Raw genomic sequence first — 14,435 nt, 5'->3', positions numbered from 1 at the left:
ATTTTTTCATCTTTAAGAAAAGATGCATTTGCAGCAGTTAATATTTAATATAAGAGATGCTAATATTACTAGGTATTAGGATTAGTAAGAACAATAAAGTGTTATATGTTAATAATCTATTTTGTGTGAAAATCGATGCTTGAAATTTAGTATGCTTTTAATATTATAAGCTATATATCAACATATATCATAATATTTTCTTTGTGAGAAACTAGAATGATTAAGCTTATGTAAAATTTTTAGTAAGCCATATCCACATTTTTAAGTTGTTTTAAGAAAATGACATATAAATATTTTATTTTATTTTATTTTTTAAATGCCTATGGCACTTGGTATTCCCAGATGGTCTCCCATCCAAGTACTAAGCAGGCCCAACCCTGCTTAGCTTCTGAGATCAGACGAGATTGTGCACATTCAGGGTGGTATGGCCGTAGATGACACAAATATTTTAAAATAAAAACGTTAATCAAATCAACAAAAAATGGAATTTAATTGGAAGCTCCTTTAAAAGTACAACTATGTTGAGTATATATATTGTGAAACAATATTTTATTTAAACTCTGATTACAAAACAGCAGTAACTATACATAAAAAGATGTTGAGTTATTTAATATCAACAAATTCTGTTATATATAATTTTTAAAACGTTTGTTTTCTCACATTATCCAGTATTTTTAAATATATGTTAATTATACTGTTACGTTAAAATGCTCAACACTTCATGCTGGCACAGCTTTGGGGGAAAAAATCCAATAAACTCACTTCAGTCTAAATCACCATCAAGGGAACAGAAACAAGTGTGTGTCAGTATGTTCAGTATTGTAGCCCAGGGGGACATAACACTTGCTATGTTTGGGGGAAAACAGCAGGACTTTTTAGTAAAAAAGAGACAGAAGGAAAACTTGTGATCGCAAAACAGAAAAGCATATTGCTGATAAGACATAAGTGTTAGAGGTTTTCTACAACCTCAAGCTGTGCTTCTCCCAAGAAAAATCTCATACTAATTTACACAAGGCAATTTTAGTTGCACAGCTAGAAAGAACTGCGAAAAATGAAATTAGTTGCTCTATTACTAGAGATGATTTATTGTAAACTTCTAAAATGCTTTTCTTTTTTGAACTCTATTTAAATAGCTGACTTTGGCATTAAAGAAAACAGCGGAATAGTCATTTTAATACATTTGGACATAGTCTTACTTTTTTCCATAATAAATGGTCTTCATAAAACTGTACACCTGGAAGAAAGGAAGATTAAACCAGAATTCTGGCTTTTGCCTATGCCTATAGCTTTGCCCTAAGTAAAAATGCACCACCAACCATAGATAAACTATTCTCCATTGTTCATTCTGTAAATGGCCTGTAAATAAGATCAAATGGTTCCCTTCAAAATTATCTTATACATTGGCCTCTTGTGTTTGTGTTGTTTCTTGACCCGAAATATATAGATTTTTTGCATTGACATCTAAACAGAAAGGTACAGCTCTCCTTATCAAAGTATACGATGATTATAATTGCATGAATTTAAATTACAAGAAAAAGCGATTACATCAATCGAATTGAGGTGACTGTAAAATGTAAATGATCTATATATGTACTATTTTCTTTTTTTGAGACAGAATCTCGCTATGTCACCCAGGCTGGAGTACAGTGGCATGATCTCAGCTAACTGCAACCCCCACCTCACTGGTTCAAGCAATTCCCCTGCCTCAGCCTCCTGAGTAGCTGAGATTACAGGCACACACCACCACCCCTGGCTAAATTTTTTGCATTTTTTAGTAGAGACAGGGTTTCACCGTTAGCCAGACTGGTCTCAAACACCTGACCTCAGGCAATCTACTCAAATTGGCCTCCCAAAGTGCTGGGATTACAGGTGCGAGCCACCAAGCCTGGCATATGTACTATTTTCTATAAGTGATTTGTGTTTGGCTTATGGGTGTCTGACATGGGGTTCCTTGTGACTTATGAATAATTCCAGTTGGACTCATAACCTCCCAGGGGAAGAGAAAGCTAACAGAACTCCAGTTTCAGGTGGAAGTGAAAAAAATTAATTTCCCAGGAATTAGTTCACAAAAGAAATTGAAGAGATTCTGATTTTCACTTACTTACTAATTTTATTCAGTTAAACTTGTATTTGTTATATTTCTGAAATTAAAGGAATATAATCACACAGGATTTTAGAAGTAAAGTTCTTGCTTTTGAAACTAGTGTACACCTTATTTTTGTTAAACAACCAATCATTAAACAAACAACATGGGTTGGGAATACTATGAAAGATGTCTGATATTGTTTGGCTTTGTGTCTATACCCAAATTTCATCTTGAATTGTACTCCCATAATTCCCATATGTTGTGGGACGTACCCAGCAGGAGATAATTGAATCATGGAAGCAGTTTCTTCCCTATTGTTCTTGTGGTAGTGAATAAGTCTCACGAGATCGGATGGTTTTATCAGGTGTTTCTAATTTTGCATTTTCCTTATTCTCTCTTTGCCTGCTGTCATCCATGTAAGATGTGATTTGTTCTTCCTCAGCTTCTGCCATGCTTTTAAGGCTTCCCCAGCCACGTGGAATTGTAAGTCCAATTAAATCTCAGTTAGAAATCAATTAAAGTTCAAGCTGGGTGGAAATTTTTGCATAAGTAACAAGGAGGTAAATGTTCATCCCCAAGACAATGGGGAATATGTCTCCAGAGCATGACAGAGGTCTTTACAGTAGCCCCTTCCATCACAGGCCTAGAGGCCTACGAGGAAAAAGTGGACCAAGCCCAGGGTTCCTGAGCTGTGTGCAGCCTAGGGAATTAGCGCTCTGTGTCTCAACTGTTCCAGCCATAGCTGAAAGGGGCCAATTTAGAGCTCAGGCTATGGCTTCAGATGGTGCAAGCCCCAAGCCTTGGCAGCTTCTTCGTGGTGTTGAGCCTGCAGTGCACAGAAGTCAAGAATTAAGGTTTGGGAACCTCTACTTATATTTCAGAAGTTGGCTGCATTGGTGGTGCTCTCATGGAGAACCTCTGCTAGGGCAGTGCCGAAGGGAAATGTGGGGTTGGAGCCCCCACACAGAGTCCCTACTGGCGCACTGCCTAGTGTAGCTGTGAGCAGAGGGCCACTATTCTCCAGACCCCAGAATGATAGACTCACCAACAGCTTGCATGGTGTGCCTGGAAAAGCCGGAGACACCCAACATCAGCTGTGAAAGCAGCCAGGAGAGAGGCTGTACTTTGCAAAGCTACAGGGGCAGAGCTGCCCAAGACAATGGGAATCCACCTTTTTCATCAGCATGACCTGGTTATGAGACATGGAATCAAAAGAGATCATTTTGGAGCTTTAAGATCTGACTGCCCCACTGGATGCTGGACTTGCATGGGGCCCATAACCCCTTTGTTTTGGCCAATTTCTCTCATTTGGAATGGTTGTATTTGCCCAATGTCTATAATCCTATTCTATCTAGGAAATAAATAGCTTGCTTTTGATTTTACAGGTTCATAGGTGGAAGGGACTTGCCTTTTCTCTAATGAGACTTTGGACCGTAGACTTCTCAGTTAATGCTAAAATGAGTTAAGACTTCCATGGACTGTTGGGAAAGCATGATTAGTTTTGAAATGCGAGGACATGAGGTTTGGCAGGGGCCAGGGGTGGAATGATGTGATTTGGCTCTCTTTCCCCACCCAAATGTCATCTTGAATTGTACTCTCATAATTCCTATGTGTTGTAGGATGGACTTGGTGGGAGACAATTGAATCATGGGGTTGGTTACCACATACTGTTCTCATGGTAGTGAATAAGTCTCATGAGATCTGAGGATTTTATCAGGTGTTTCCTGCTGCCATCCAAGAAAGACATAATTTGTTCTTTCTTGGCTTCTTCCATGATTGTGAGGTTTCCCCCATGATTGTGAGCCTTCCCCAGCCACGTGGAACTGTAAGTTCAATTAACCCTCTGTCTTCTGTAAATTGCTGAGTCTCTGGTATATCTTTATCAGCAGTGTGAAAATGGACTCATACAAGGTCCCTTCAACTAATAATAGTAATATCTAACATTCATTGCATACTAAATGCCAGGCATTAAGCTCTACCTCTGTACAATTTATCATATTCTATTTAATAATTTAAAATTTCTAGGCATTAGCTTCAATTGTGGCCCATTTACATTGAGGCTTAGACATGTTAACAAAACTATTTGAATATCTCACAGATAGCAGTCATTCTAGAACTCAAAACATGTTCTAACTGAACTTTAAATTCATTTCTTAAAACTGAATTTGTGCACATAGAGTCTCTTATCCCCATAGCTGCCAGATGATTTTGCTCCTGTTTATGTATTTATTTCTGTTCCAATTATTACTATATGCTTTTATTAACTGCTGTTCAACAGGCTACGTGCAATGTTCACAAACGTAGCCATCAACTAAATATTCAGTGCTCAAACTTGCAGACATTGTAAATCCTCACCTTCTTATTTTTCTTTTGGAGACACTATAAAGTGACTTCAGTGAACCTAGCTCTCAGGAACTACATGAAACATGGTCATTTAAACACCATGCAAATGGGTAGTAAAATTTTTTCTTATTTCTTTGAACATGTACTAATAATGCAACAATAATTTGGAGATATTAATTCAAGTCTAGGATCTTTCCTTGCTGCTAGAAGTGATTTCATTTATGACAATATATTTTGAAAGGATGAAGGAAAGATTAAAAGTAGGATGGTAGCAAGGAAAGATGGAGAAATATTTCTAAAGATTAAAAAATTATTTGAACACTATTAGATGAGAATCAACACTTTATATTGCTCAGTAAGCAATGTAAAATGATATTATGTAAAATACATACTCATAAATGTTTAGTTTAGTTTCTTAGGGAACAAAATATTTATATTGCTAAATCCATAAATCCTATTTTTTTAAATATTTTCATGGTTTTCTATACTGCTTGCTGAATACCTCCAAAACTTCCATTTGAACTCTTCTACTTCTGCTAGTTCTTTAATTACTCTTGTTATCTCTGTATCATAATTTGGTAGGGTATCTTTGTTACCACTGGTGATTTTGATATCTTAGGTCTAGATCTGATAGGGTCACGTACCTATGCATAGGTCTGAGAGGCACCTACCAGTCAATAGTCCAAATGGAGAAGAGATTTTCTCTTTCTTCCTTTCTTTCTTTTCCTTTGTTTCTTTCTTTTCCTTCCTTCCTTCTTTTATTGTCTTTTCTTTCCCTCCCTCCCTCCCTTCCTCCCTTTCTTTCTTTCTCTTTTTTTTCATTTTTCATTTCTTAAGCTCATGATACCCTTGTTTTAGTTGAAGTGGTCTACTAGAATTTGTTAATTCTAAGCAGATTGTTTTAGGCTGAATAAGCCCATAAGTAAACAAGCCACTTGTACAACATTGTGCCATAGTTAACTGTATTGTATTGTACATGTAAAAATGTGTTAAGAGGGTAGATCTCAAATAGTGTTCTTATCACGATGAGGGAGAGGGGAGGAGGGAGCGAGAGAGAGAGAGAGAGAAACGGAGAAATTAGCCACTTGCCTGTTGGAGGTTACAGGAAGGTGAGGTGGGAGAAGGTGCAGCATACATCCTGATTAATTTTAAGCTAATGACTTAAACTGGGAGGAAGGTGATTAAATCATGGGGGTGGTTTCACCTATTCCATTCTCATGATACCGAATGAATTCTCATGAGATTTTATAAGTGTTTGGAAGCTCTTTCTTTGTTTTTCTCTCTCCTGCCACCTTCTGAAGAAGGTGTCTACATCCCTTTCTGCCATGATTGTAAGTTTCCTGAGACCTTCTCAGATATGTGGAACTGTGGGTCAATTAAACCTCTTTTCTTTATGAATTATCCAGTCTCATGCAGTTGCTTATAGCACTGTTAAAATGGACCAATACAAACTCCTAACACAGTGTCTTGAACATAGCAGGCAATAAATTTCTGCCAAATAGAAATATAGAATGTAAGTCTTAAAGCTGCCATTAAAATGTCTGTATTCAATCCTTAATAAATGCAAAATTCTAGGCCCACAGAAACAATTGGGATAAATTCTGAAAACCAAGGCTAAAACATGTAACTTATTCTTTTGCTTTAACATTTGAGTTGATTCGCTTTGCAGCCCTCTTTATGAATATCTAATGCTGTTTCATATCTATGAGTTAGTTGAATTGTGATCCTCGGTAACTAGATGATGGTGATAAGATTAGTCATGACTTTATTAAAATGGCCTTATACCAGAGTCTGGCCAATAAAATTGAGTTTAACTTATAACCCTAAAAAGAAATATATACTTTTTAATTCCATAAATGCTTTTTAACAAGGCATTTTTGTTAAATTCCAAATGTCAGCAAGGAGTAGCAAAGGCTCATAGCTCTATAATTTGTGAAATAAGTATTGCCATTGTCTGTAGTTATGTATATCTTACTGAAGTGCATTAGTACTTCTTTGATCTTGATGTTGGCTCTGATTACACATAGATTACCAAGGTGCCAATATTGTACTTTTTTAGTCACAATTCACATAGATACTTATTAAACTTTGTTTACATCGATAATTCTGAATAAATAGAAACCCATTATTTCAGCCCATATGATGTTTATGAGGTTAGCAAAAAAAAAAAAAATAACGTTTAAGAATAGTTCATGATTCTCTTCAAAAAACAATCTAATATTAAATGGTATCATCTTAAATGAGTATAGTATATCTAAAACTCATATATGATATAAACACATTCCAAACATTTATTTTTGGTATCACACTATGAACTACTGTTATAGGTATGTTATATTAAAATAAATATAAACAAACCTTTGATTATATTTACTTTGATTATAAATTTACATAAGATGATATAAGTAATGGAAGTAAGAATTGTGTTGGATTAAAAAAGGTCACAAATTCTTTTTTGCTTTTCCATCATTTGGTAGATCTACTTCCCTTCGCTTGGATCTGAACTGTCCCTGTGAATAACAGTAATCAATAAAAAAAAGAAGTGAAATAATGAAGGGTGATTTCTCAGTCTTAGTGTCAAGAGAACAGTCTACTTTTAACTCTTATTCTTTGGTAATCTGAGACCATTATGCTATTATGAAGCACACAATGAAGGCACACATGAAAAATAAGCCCCAGTCATCTCCCTGCTGAGATTCCACACATGTGAGTAAAACCATCTCAGGCATGTAGCTCCAGCCAAGCAGCTAGCTGGCCACACTCATAGGAATTAGCTTAGGCAAGATTACCAGAGCATCATGCAGTCAATTCACAAAATGACAGAGAATACTCAATCATTATCATTTAAGTCACGAAATTTTGAGGCTGTTTGTAAAACAGTAATAGGCACTACTTATATATGTATAAATGTATGTATATGAACATATATACGTATGATTTATATGTATCATGTATAATTTTATGTTATTTTGGAAGAAACAAAAAGGAAAAATTGATAGGTTTCATAATCATTATATTACATATGTTTCTTTATTTGGAAAAAAAAAACTTTTTCCATAATATGGTAATTTGTCCTGTGTCTGGAACATATGATTTAATGATTTCTTAAGGTTATAGAAAGAGTTAAAGAAATAATTAAAGATGTTGCTCATATTTGTGTTATACAATAAAATTTTAAAAGCGTCCTGAACTATGTTAAAATGATTAAAGAGATTTTAACTTCTTATTCTCATAAAACAAAAGAAATACTATCTTTTCAAATCTGAAAAAATAAGTAATTGTAAAATATTATTTCTGTGTAAATTACTTATAATGAAAACAATAAATGGGATTTTTCAGACAACCAAATGGGCAGAACAAGAAACAAACAAAAATCTGTTACAGGTTACATGATCTGACTTGTAACATGATCATAATATTACCAGAAAGGGGTCTCGATCCAGACCCCCAGAGAGCATTCTTGGATATCGCACAAAAAATAAATCAGGGTGAGTCCATAGAGTAAATTGAAAGCAAGTTTATTAAAAAGCAAAGGAATAAAGAATGGCTACTCCATAGGGTGAGCAGCACATGGGCTGCTACACGGAGTATACTTAGAGTTATTTAGTGATTATACACTAAAGAGGTGGATCATTCATGAGTTTATGGGGAAAGTGGTGGGCAATTTCTGGAACTGAGAGTTCCTCCTTTTTTTTAGACATATGAAGCAACTTCCTGATGTTGCCGTGATGGGAGTGTCTTTTAGCATGCTAATGCATTATAATTAGCACATAATGAGCATCGAGGCAACTAGTGGTCACTTTCATCACCATCTTGGTTTTGGTGGGTTTTGGCTGGTTTCTTTACTGCAAACCGTTTTATCAGCAAGGACTTTGTGGCCTGTATCTTTTGCTGACCTCCTGTCTCATCCTGTTACTAAGAATGTCTCATCAACTGGTAATGCAGCCCAGCAAATCTCAGCCTTATTTTACCTAGTCCCTATTCAAGATAGAGTTTCTCTGGTTCAAACACCTCTGACAATAATATCACATAAAGCATCAGGGTAAAATGAAAGAAGTTAAACAACTTCCAGGAACACAAATAAATGATTGAAATCAAGATCTTTTCTGATTTTATAAGGTCAATATGTTCTAGAAAACAATACAACAATATTACAAATTTCTGAGTGAGTTGGTTGTTCAACTATGAATGCTATACTTCTAAAAACAAAAACAAACTAAATTTAATAAAATTATTCCCATGCATGAACTCAATACATATTTAGATAATTTTCAGAGGATATGATTTAGTAAAACAAAAATATTAACCACAAAAGAGAAGGGAGTGGAAGTCATGGGATCTGGGAGTCAACAGACTTAATAAGGATTAAGGATGATAGCACATGGAAGTCTTTGAATGTCTTGCATGCACTTATTTTTTTAAATCAGCTCAGATGGCAGCAGAAAGAAGTAAAGGGCAGAAACTTAAAACGCTTCTGATCAATTTGAGCTTTGAGGAATACGTTAGGAAAAATGAACGTGAAAAAATTCCTTTAGAGGCTTTTCTAAAGAGCATACTGGGCCCCATTCCATTTCTGACTGTCTTAATCAGCTCTGGCAGCTGTAACAAAATATCATAGATTAGATATCTTATGCAAAACAGAAATGCATTTCTCATAGTTCTGGAGGCTAACAGTCTGAGATCATTGTGCTAACACTGTTAGGTCTGCCCCGTTCCAGGTTGCCTACTGTTGACTAGGGTCCCCTTTATAGGGGCACTGGTCCCATTCATGACGGCAGAGCCTTCATGACCAAATTACCTCCTGTAGGTCCCACCTTCTAATATCATTATATTGGGGGTTAATATTTCAACATATAAATTTTGGGGAAAACAAACATTCACCCTGTATCAATGACCCAATAAATCTTAGTGAGGCTCAGATAATTTGTATATGAAACAAAATTCTAAGGCTACGCTGATGTTCCCTGTTGTCTAGAGCATATTAGAAACATCATATTAGATTTTTGGAGCAACTGGAAATAAAAGAACCATAACTTTAACATTTATGCAAATAAAAAATCAGTATTAACCCATTAACCATAAATAATAAAATAGCGCATGATAAAGTAATCATAGTAATGAATAATATTTATATAACCTGTAGTGATCTTAACATTTCATTAATTTAATTAAAATTTAGTATTTGGAGTTAGGTGGTATAGAAAGTAAGAGGATGCAATATAACATAACTAATTATTAGCAACTAAAAGATAAACTAGCTATATAAACTACTTAACAGTTAAAAATTAAAAATTTGTCAAAATTTTATAATTTAACCCTCTCCTGATAATAGGATAATGATCAGGATTGGGAAGGTGTACGGGTCTATATTTTGTTATAAAAAGGAAGTTATATCTTAGATGTTTAGTTCTGTGCATTTATAACTATGGTTAAGTTTTTAAAAATATAGTCACTGAAATTTAAATAATATAATAATTTAAAGAAAAACTCTCTAACTGAGGTAAGTTGTAGTGTAGAACCAACATGAAAGATAGGAGATGGAGGGTATATTTGAAAAATATACTAAAATGCATTATAAATTACAAATAGACCAACAGCATGAAATTAAAATAACTATGATGGTGGAAAAATGACAACGGGAGTTGCTGTTTAACAGATATTTCAGATGGATAAAATTGATAAATGTGGAAAAGGAAAGACTGAAAGATTTGAATCTTAAACCACAGTTTCCTTTGAAGCTTCCTTCTGGCAGAAGTGGCCCCGATATTACTTTTTTTTTTTTTTTGAGATGGAGTCTAACTCAGCCTCCCAGGAAAGAACGCAGTGTCATAATCTCTCGGCTCACTGCAACCTCTGCTTCCCAGGTTCATGCAATTCTTGTGCCTCAGCCTCCAGAATAGCTGGGACTACAGGCGTGCACCACCATGCTGGCTATTTTTTTTTTTCTTTTGTGTATTTTTAGTAGCAACGCAGTGGTCATGAACCGCTAACTTCTGTTGTTCTACCTGCCTGGGCCTCCCAAAGTTCTGGGATTACAGGCATGAGCCACCACACCTGGCCCCAATATTACTTTTAATGGCAAAAACTACAATTACATTTGCACCAACATAATGGAAGAAAGCAGCTCTCAATCACTTGAGCTCCTCAGAGGTTCTTACCAAAGGTAGATGTCTCTAAAAATTTTACTTGCCCTTTTCAAGATGATGCCCTGTCATGATTCAGGCTAATAAACATTCAGGGCTGAGAAGAGACCAGGCAGGGATGTACAGTCTCTGCTTACATAAGAAAGTCCTAGATACTAACTGAATCATAATTTGTGTATAATATGTTTCATTAGGAATAAAGGAAGTAGTTTTAAGAATGGATCTTATAATCTTATGTCTGCCTGACTAGACTGAAGAGTAGAGAATAGGAGGCTAGAGAAAGAGAACTTCTTGACAGGGGAAAATGATCAATGAGTCAGCATTCTATATTCTGGCAGGAACATCTGAGGCTGAAAGTTATTTATGCTGCAGTGGACTTTTGATGCTTAGCCATGAGAACAGCGTTCAGTAAAAGAAGATGCTAGAACTTTCTCGAAATAGTATTAAGGAAGGGATCAAAGGCTCAGGGGGACAGTAATGTTAGAAAGAATTTATTTTGTGCTGAAAGTTATCACTTGGGTCTATTATCCAAAGCAAGCAAGATTTTCCTATCCTCATTAACAAGATAGAGAAGTCCTACAGGGGCTGTTTTGTAGGAAATGCTAAAATGGAAGTTGGCTCTGAAATATCGGTGAAGAAAATGATTTTCATAATGGCAGACCAGGTGACAGCTCTTAAACATAAGAGGCTAAATGGATGTAATTACTGAAATTGTAGAAAAACTGAAGTGCCCATCAGAGTGACTTGACCCAAAAGAATGTGAACAATGGCCAACACTTTGCAGAATTCATGGGTAAAGATTAATAACCAACAGGATATTACTGTCACAGTTTTTGAGGCTGGCTATCCAAAGACTGATGTCCACTCCCACAATGGAAAATCAGTCTCTCTCACTGCTGTCTAACATTTATTAATTTACAGACACAATGCACACAGAGCATGAGCTCTATCTCACCAAAGCTGGTCTAATTTTTGCCAATGTGGAATTTTCCAGCCTGCCTGCAGTAAATGCCCTCAAAATCGCTCAGTTCCCCAAGAAATCCTACTGGATACCAGTTTGATTACATTAAACCTATTCCTTTTGTGAGGAGCAAAGATAAATTACTGTCAACTTGTCTAAACTTTTGCTACTCTTTTGTTGTAAAGAATTAATTTATTGGAATCTTAATTATTCCTCTCTAAATTACTACTAATAAGCATCTTCTCATGTAAATAATTACCATTTATATTATCCTTTTCTGAGATTTCTGTTCATGTCTTTTCTTCATTTCTCTACTATGTTTTGGTGACTATCTCATTTACTTGTATGCATTATTGTAACCGGGTTTTTTTGGGTGCTGGTGAGGCACAGTTCCTCTAAGAGAATGTTGAAGGTTCTTGGTCTCCACCCTCTTAAGACTAAGAGAAGGGACTGCTGCAGGTGTGCAGTAAGCTCGTAAAAATAAATATCGGACCCAAGAAGTGCTGCAGAAAGGTGATTTTATTTAGGTAGAGAAAAGAGAAGAGGGCAGGGAAGGTGATTCCAGAGGGGAAATCCAAGAGGGGAAAGAGAGCTCCCACTACGTGGAGGGGATCCCAGAGAGCTGGAAGCCAGTGTGGGTGAAGGAGCAGGGGAATTTATCCTGGGAGAAATTCCCACCTTGCCAAGTTCCTCTGGCCAATGAAAGGAGTTCCTTTAAACTTCCCCTGGACTGATTGACCCTTAGTTTCTTCCTGCGCCCATGAAATTCAAACATAAACCGTTAAATCTCCTGGATGGAGAGAGCTGGGAAGTTCTTGCCCCTAAAGCTACACCCCCTTGTGGACCTGGTGAGAGAATACCTCATTACACATTTTGATAAAATTGTCATTTTTCAGTTTTATATTTTGTGAATATATTTTTTAGTTGATAGTTTCTTTTTTTCTTTATGGTGTCCTTTGATAAATAGCTATTTAATTTCAATGTAGGCAAATGTACCTCCATTCTTTCAGAAAAAATAGTACACTCAGGCTTTAAAAAATAAATCATTCTCATCTTTATTTTACTAATATCTCCAGAATTGTTTTATAACACTTTTCAAGATTTGTTTTCCATACTAAGTATTGACTTTCTTTTGAATGTAGTGTGGTAGAGATGTGGTTCATTTATTTCATTCCAATGAGCTCAACACAATTTGTTAAATAATGCAGACTTCCCAATCTGATTTGTTCTTCTATGTTCAGGTATTGAACTTTCCTATTTTCATGAGACCTTTCCTGTCCTTTCTGAATGGTTGTATTGGTTAATATCATGAGTTCTTTGTCAAATGAACTGTCTTAATTACAGTTCATTTTTTTTTTTTGCTGTACCAATTATACTAGCTTTATAATAGTTCTTGGTCTCAGGTGAAGCAGTTCATTCCAATATCAATATTTCTTTCAGGAGATACTTAGAAATCTTTAGTCCTTTGTAATTCCACAAATACTTAGACTCATCTTGTCAATTTGTACAAAATAATAAAAATTTTGATTGGGATAGCAATAAAGCTATGGATATAATTGGGTGAATCAAAAATTTTAATTATTGATTCTCTATTTTAATTTGGCATATTCTATTTAATTTGTTTTCAAATGCCTTTAAGTAATTATATTTTTGCTTTATCAAAGAACTGTACATTTTTATATTTATCAAATTTTAAAAACTATATTATCTTTTAAATGTAATTTTTACAAATGTATGATTATTCACCTTTTATCACACCACTCTTGATAAATTTTTTCTAAACTTTAATTTTTTTTCAGTAGATTACTTTGACTTTTTCTATGTAGATAGTCACACCATCTTTGAGGAATGACAGGTTTGTCCCTTCATTTTCAAAGTCTCATATTTAAAATCTTGTTTTATTTTATTTGCTAGGCCTTCCCATGAAAATAACATAAATGCATTGTCAGTAGGCATTCTAAAGTTGTCCATAAATATAAACCAATTTTGCTTATGATATATTACAAATGTTAAAATTTTAATATATTTATTAGGTTAAGAAATTTCTTTTATTTCCAGTTTGCTAAGGACTTTAAAAAAATTGAGTCAGTGGTTTTCTGTATGTGTAAAGATGATTTTATACGTTATTTCTTTGAACAGTATGTATGCTTAAATTACATTTCTATGTTTCCTTTTGTTAAAGGTGACACAAATCAAACAGTGCATGACCTAACAGCTATGGTTCTCATTTTAGTTTAGCTTGTTTTATTGTTTTTCTATTTATTCTTGAAGTGTTCACTCGGTTTCTCAACAGAGGATCAATTCTATAAAAAAGCATGTTATTTTCCTATGGTAATACACTCATAATTATGTTGTATTTGAGCAGAAAGTTTTTTAGAGTATTTTGTCAACCATACTGCTAAAATTAAAATTCTATGTGTATTTGTTGAATTATCTTTGAAATTTCAACTTATTTCCATCAATCAGTTCTCCAAACAATAGCCAAATTATATATTTAAAGATAATTAATGGAATCTGGTTATTAAAACATGTTTGCCATGTTAAAGGAAATAAATAAGCAGAACCCAGTTTTCATAAAAACGAACCTAAAAGTAACTCTCCTAGAAAGTAAAAAATGCAATATCGAAAATTAAAAGCTCACTGTAAATATTTTGCAACTCAAAAGATAGAATTCGTTTACTGGAAGATAGATCAGGAATTATCCAGAATGAAGCATATAGAGATCAAGATAAAAGAAAATTTGAAAGAGGGTAATAACGTAGAAAAATATTGAAAGCATCTAAAACATAGCTGGTCTCAGGAGAAAAATGGGAGTTGGGGTAAATCCAGTTAATGAACATGGAAGACACATCTTTTTTTTTTTTTTTCCATAATTAAGAATACCTAGCAATTCACAGGTTTA

General features: G+C 34.7%; 1 pseudogene; it reads right to left on the bottom strand.

Annotated features, from left to right (window-relative positions):
• Positions 1–317: 317 nt before the first annotated feature.
• On the bottom strand, positions 318–436 carry LOC119472714 (annotated as a pseudogene).
• Positions 437–14,435: the final 13,999 nt, after the last annotated feature.

This window comes from Cebus imitator, unplaced genomic scaffold (genome assembly GCF_001604975.1).
Source record: "Cebus imitator isolate Cc_AM_T3 unplaced genomic scaffold, Cebus_imitator-1.0 Scaffold114, whole genome shotgun sequence".
NCBI lineage: Eukaryota > Metazoa > Chordata > Mammalia > Primates > Cebidae > Cebus > Cebus imitator.
Note: the sequence above shows the minus strand (reverse complement) of the source record. Positions and strands in the feature narration are given on the sequence as shown.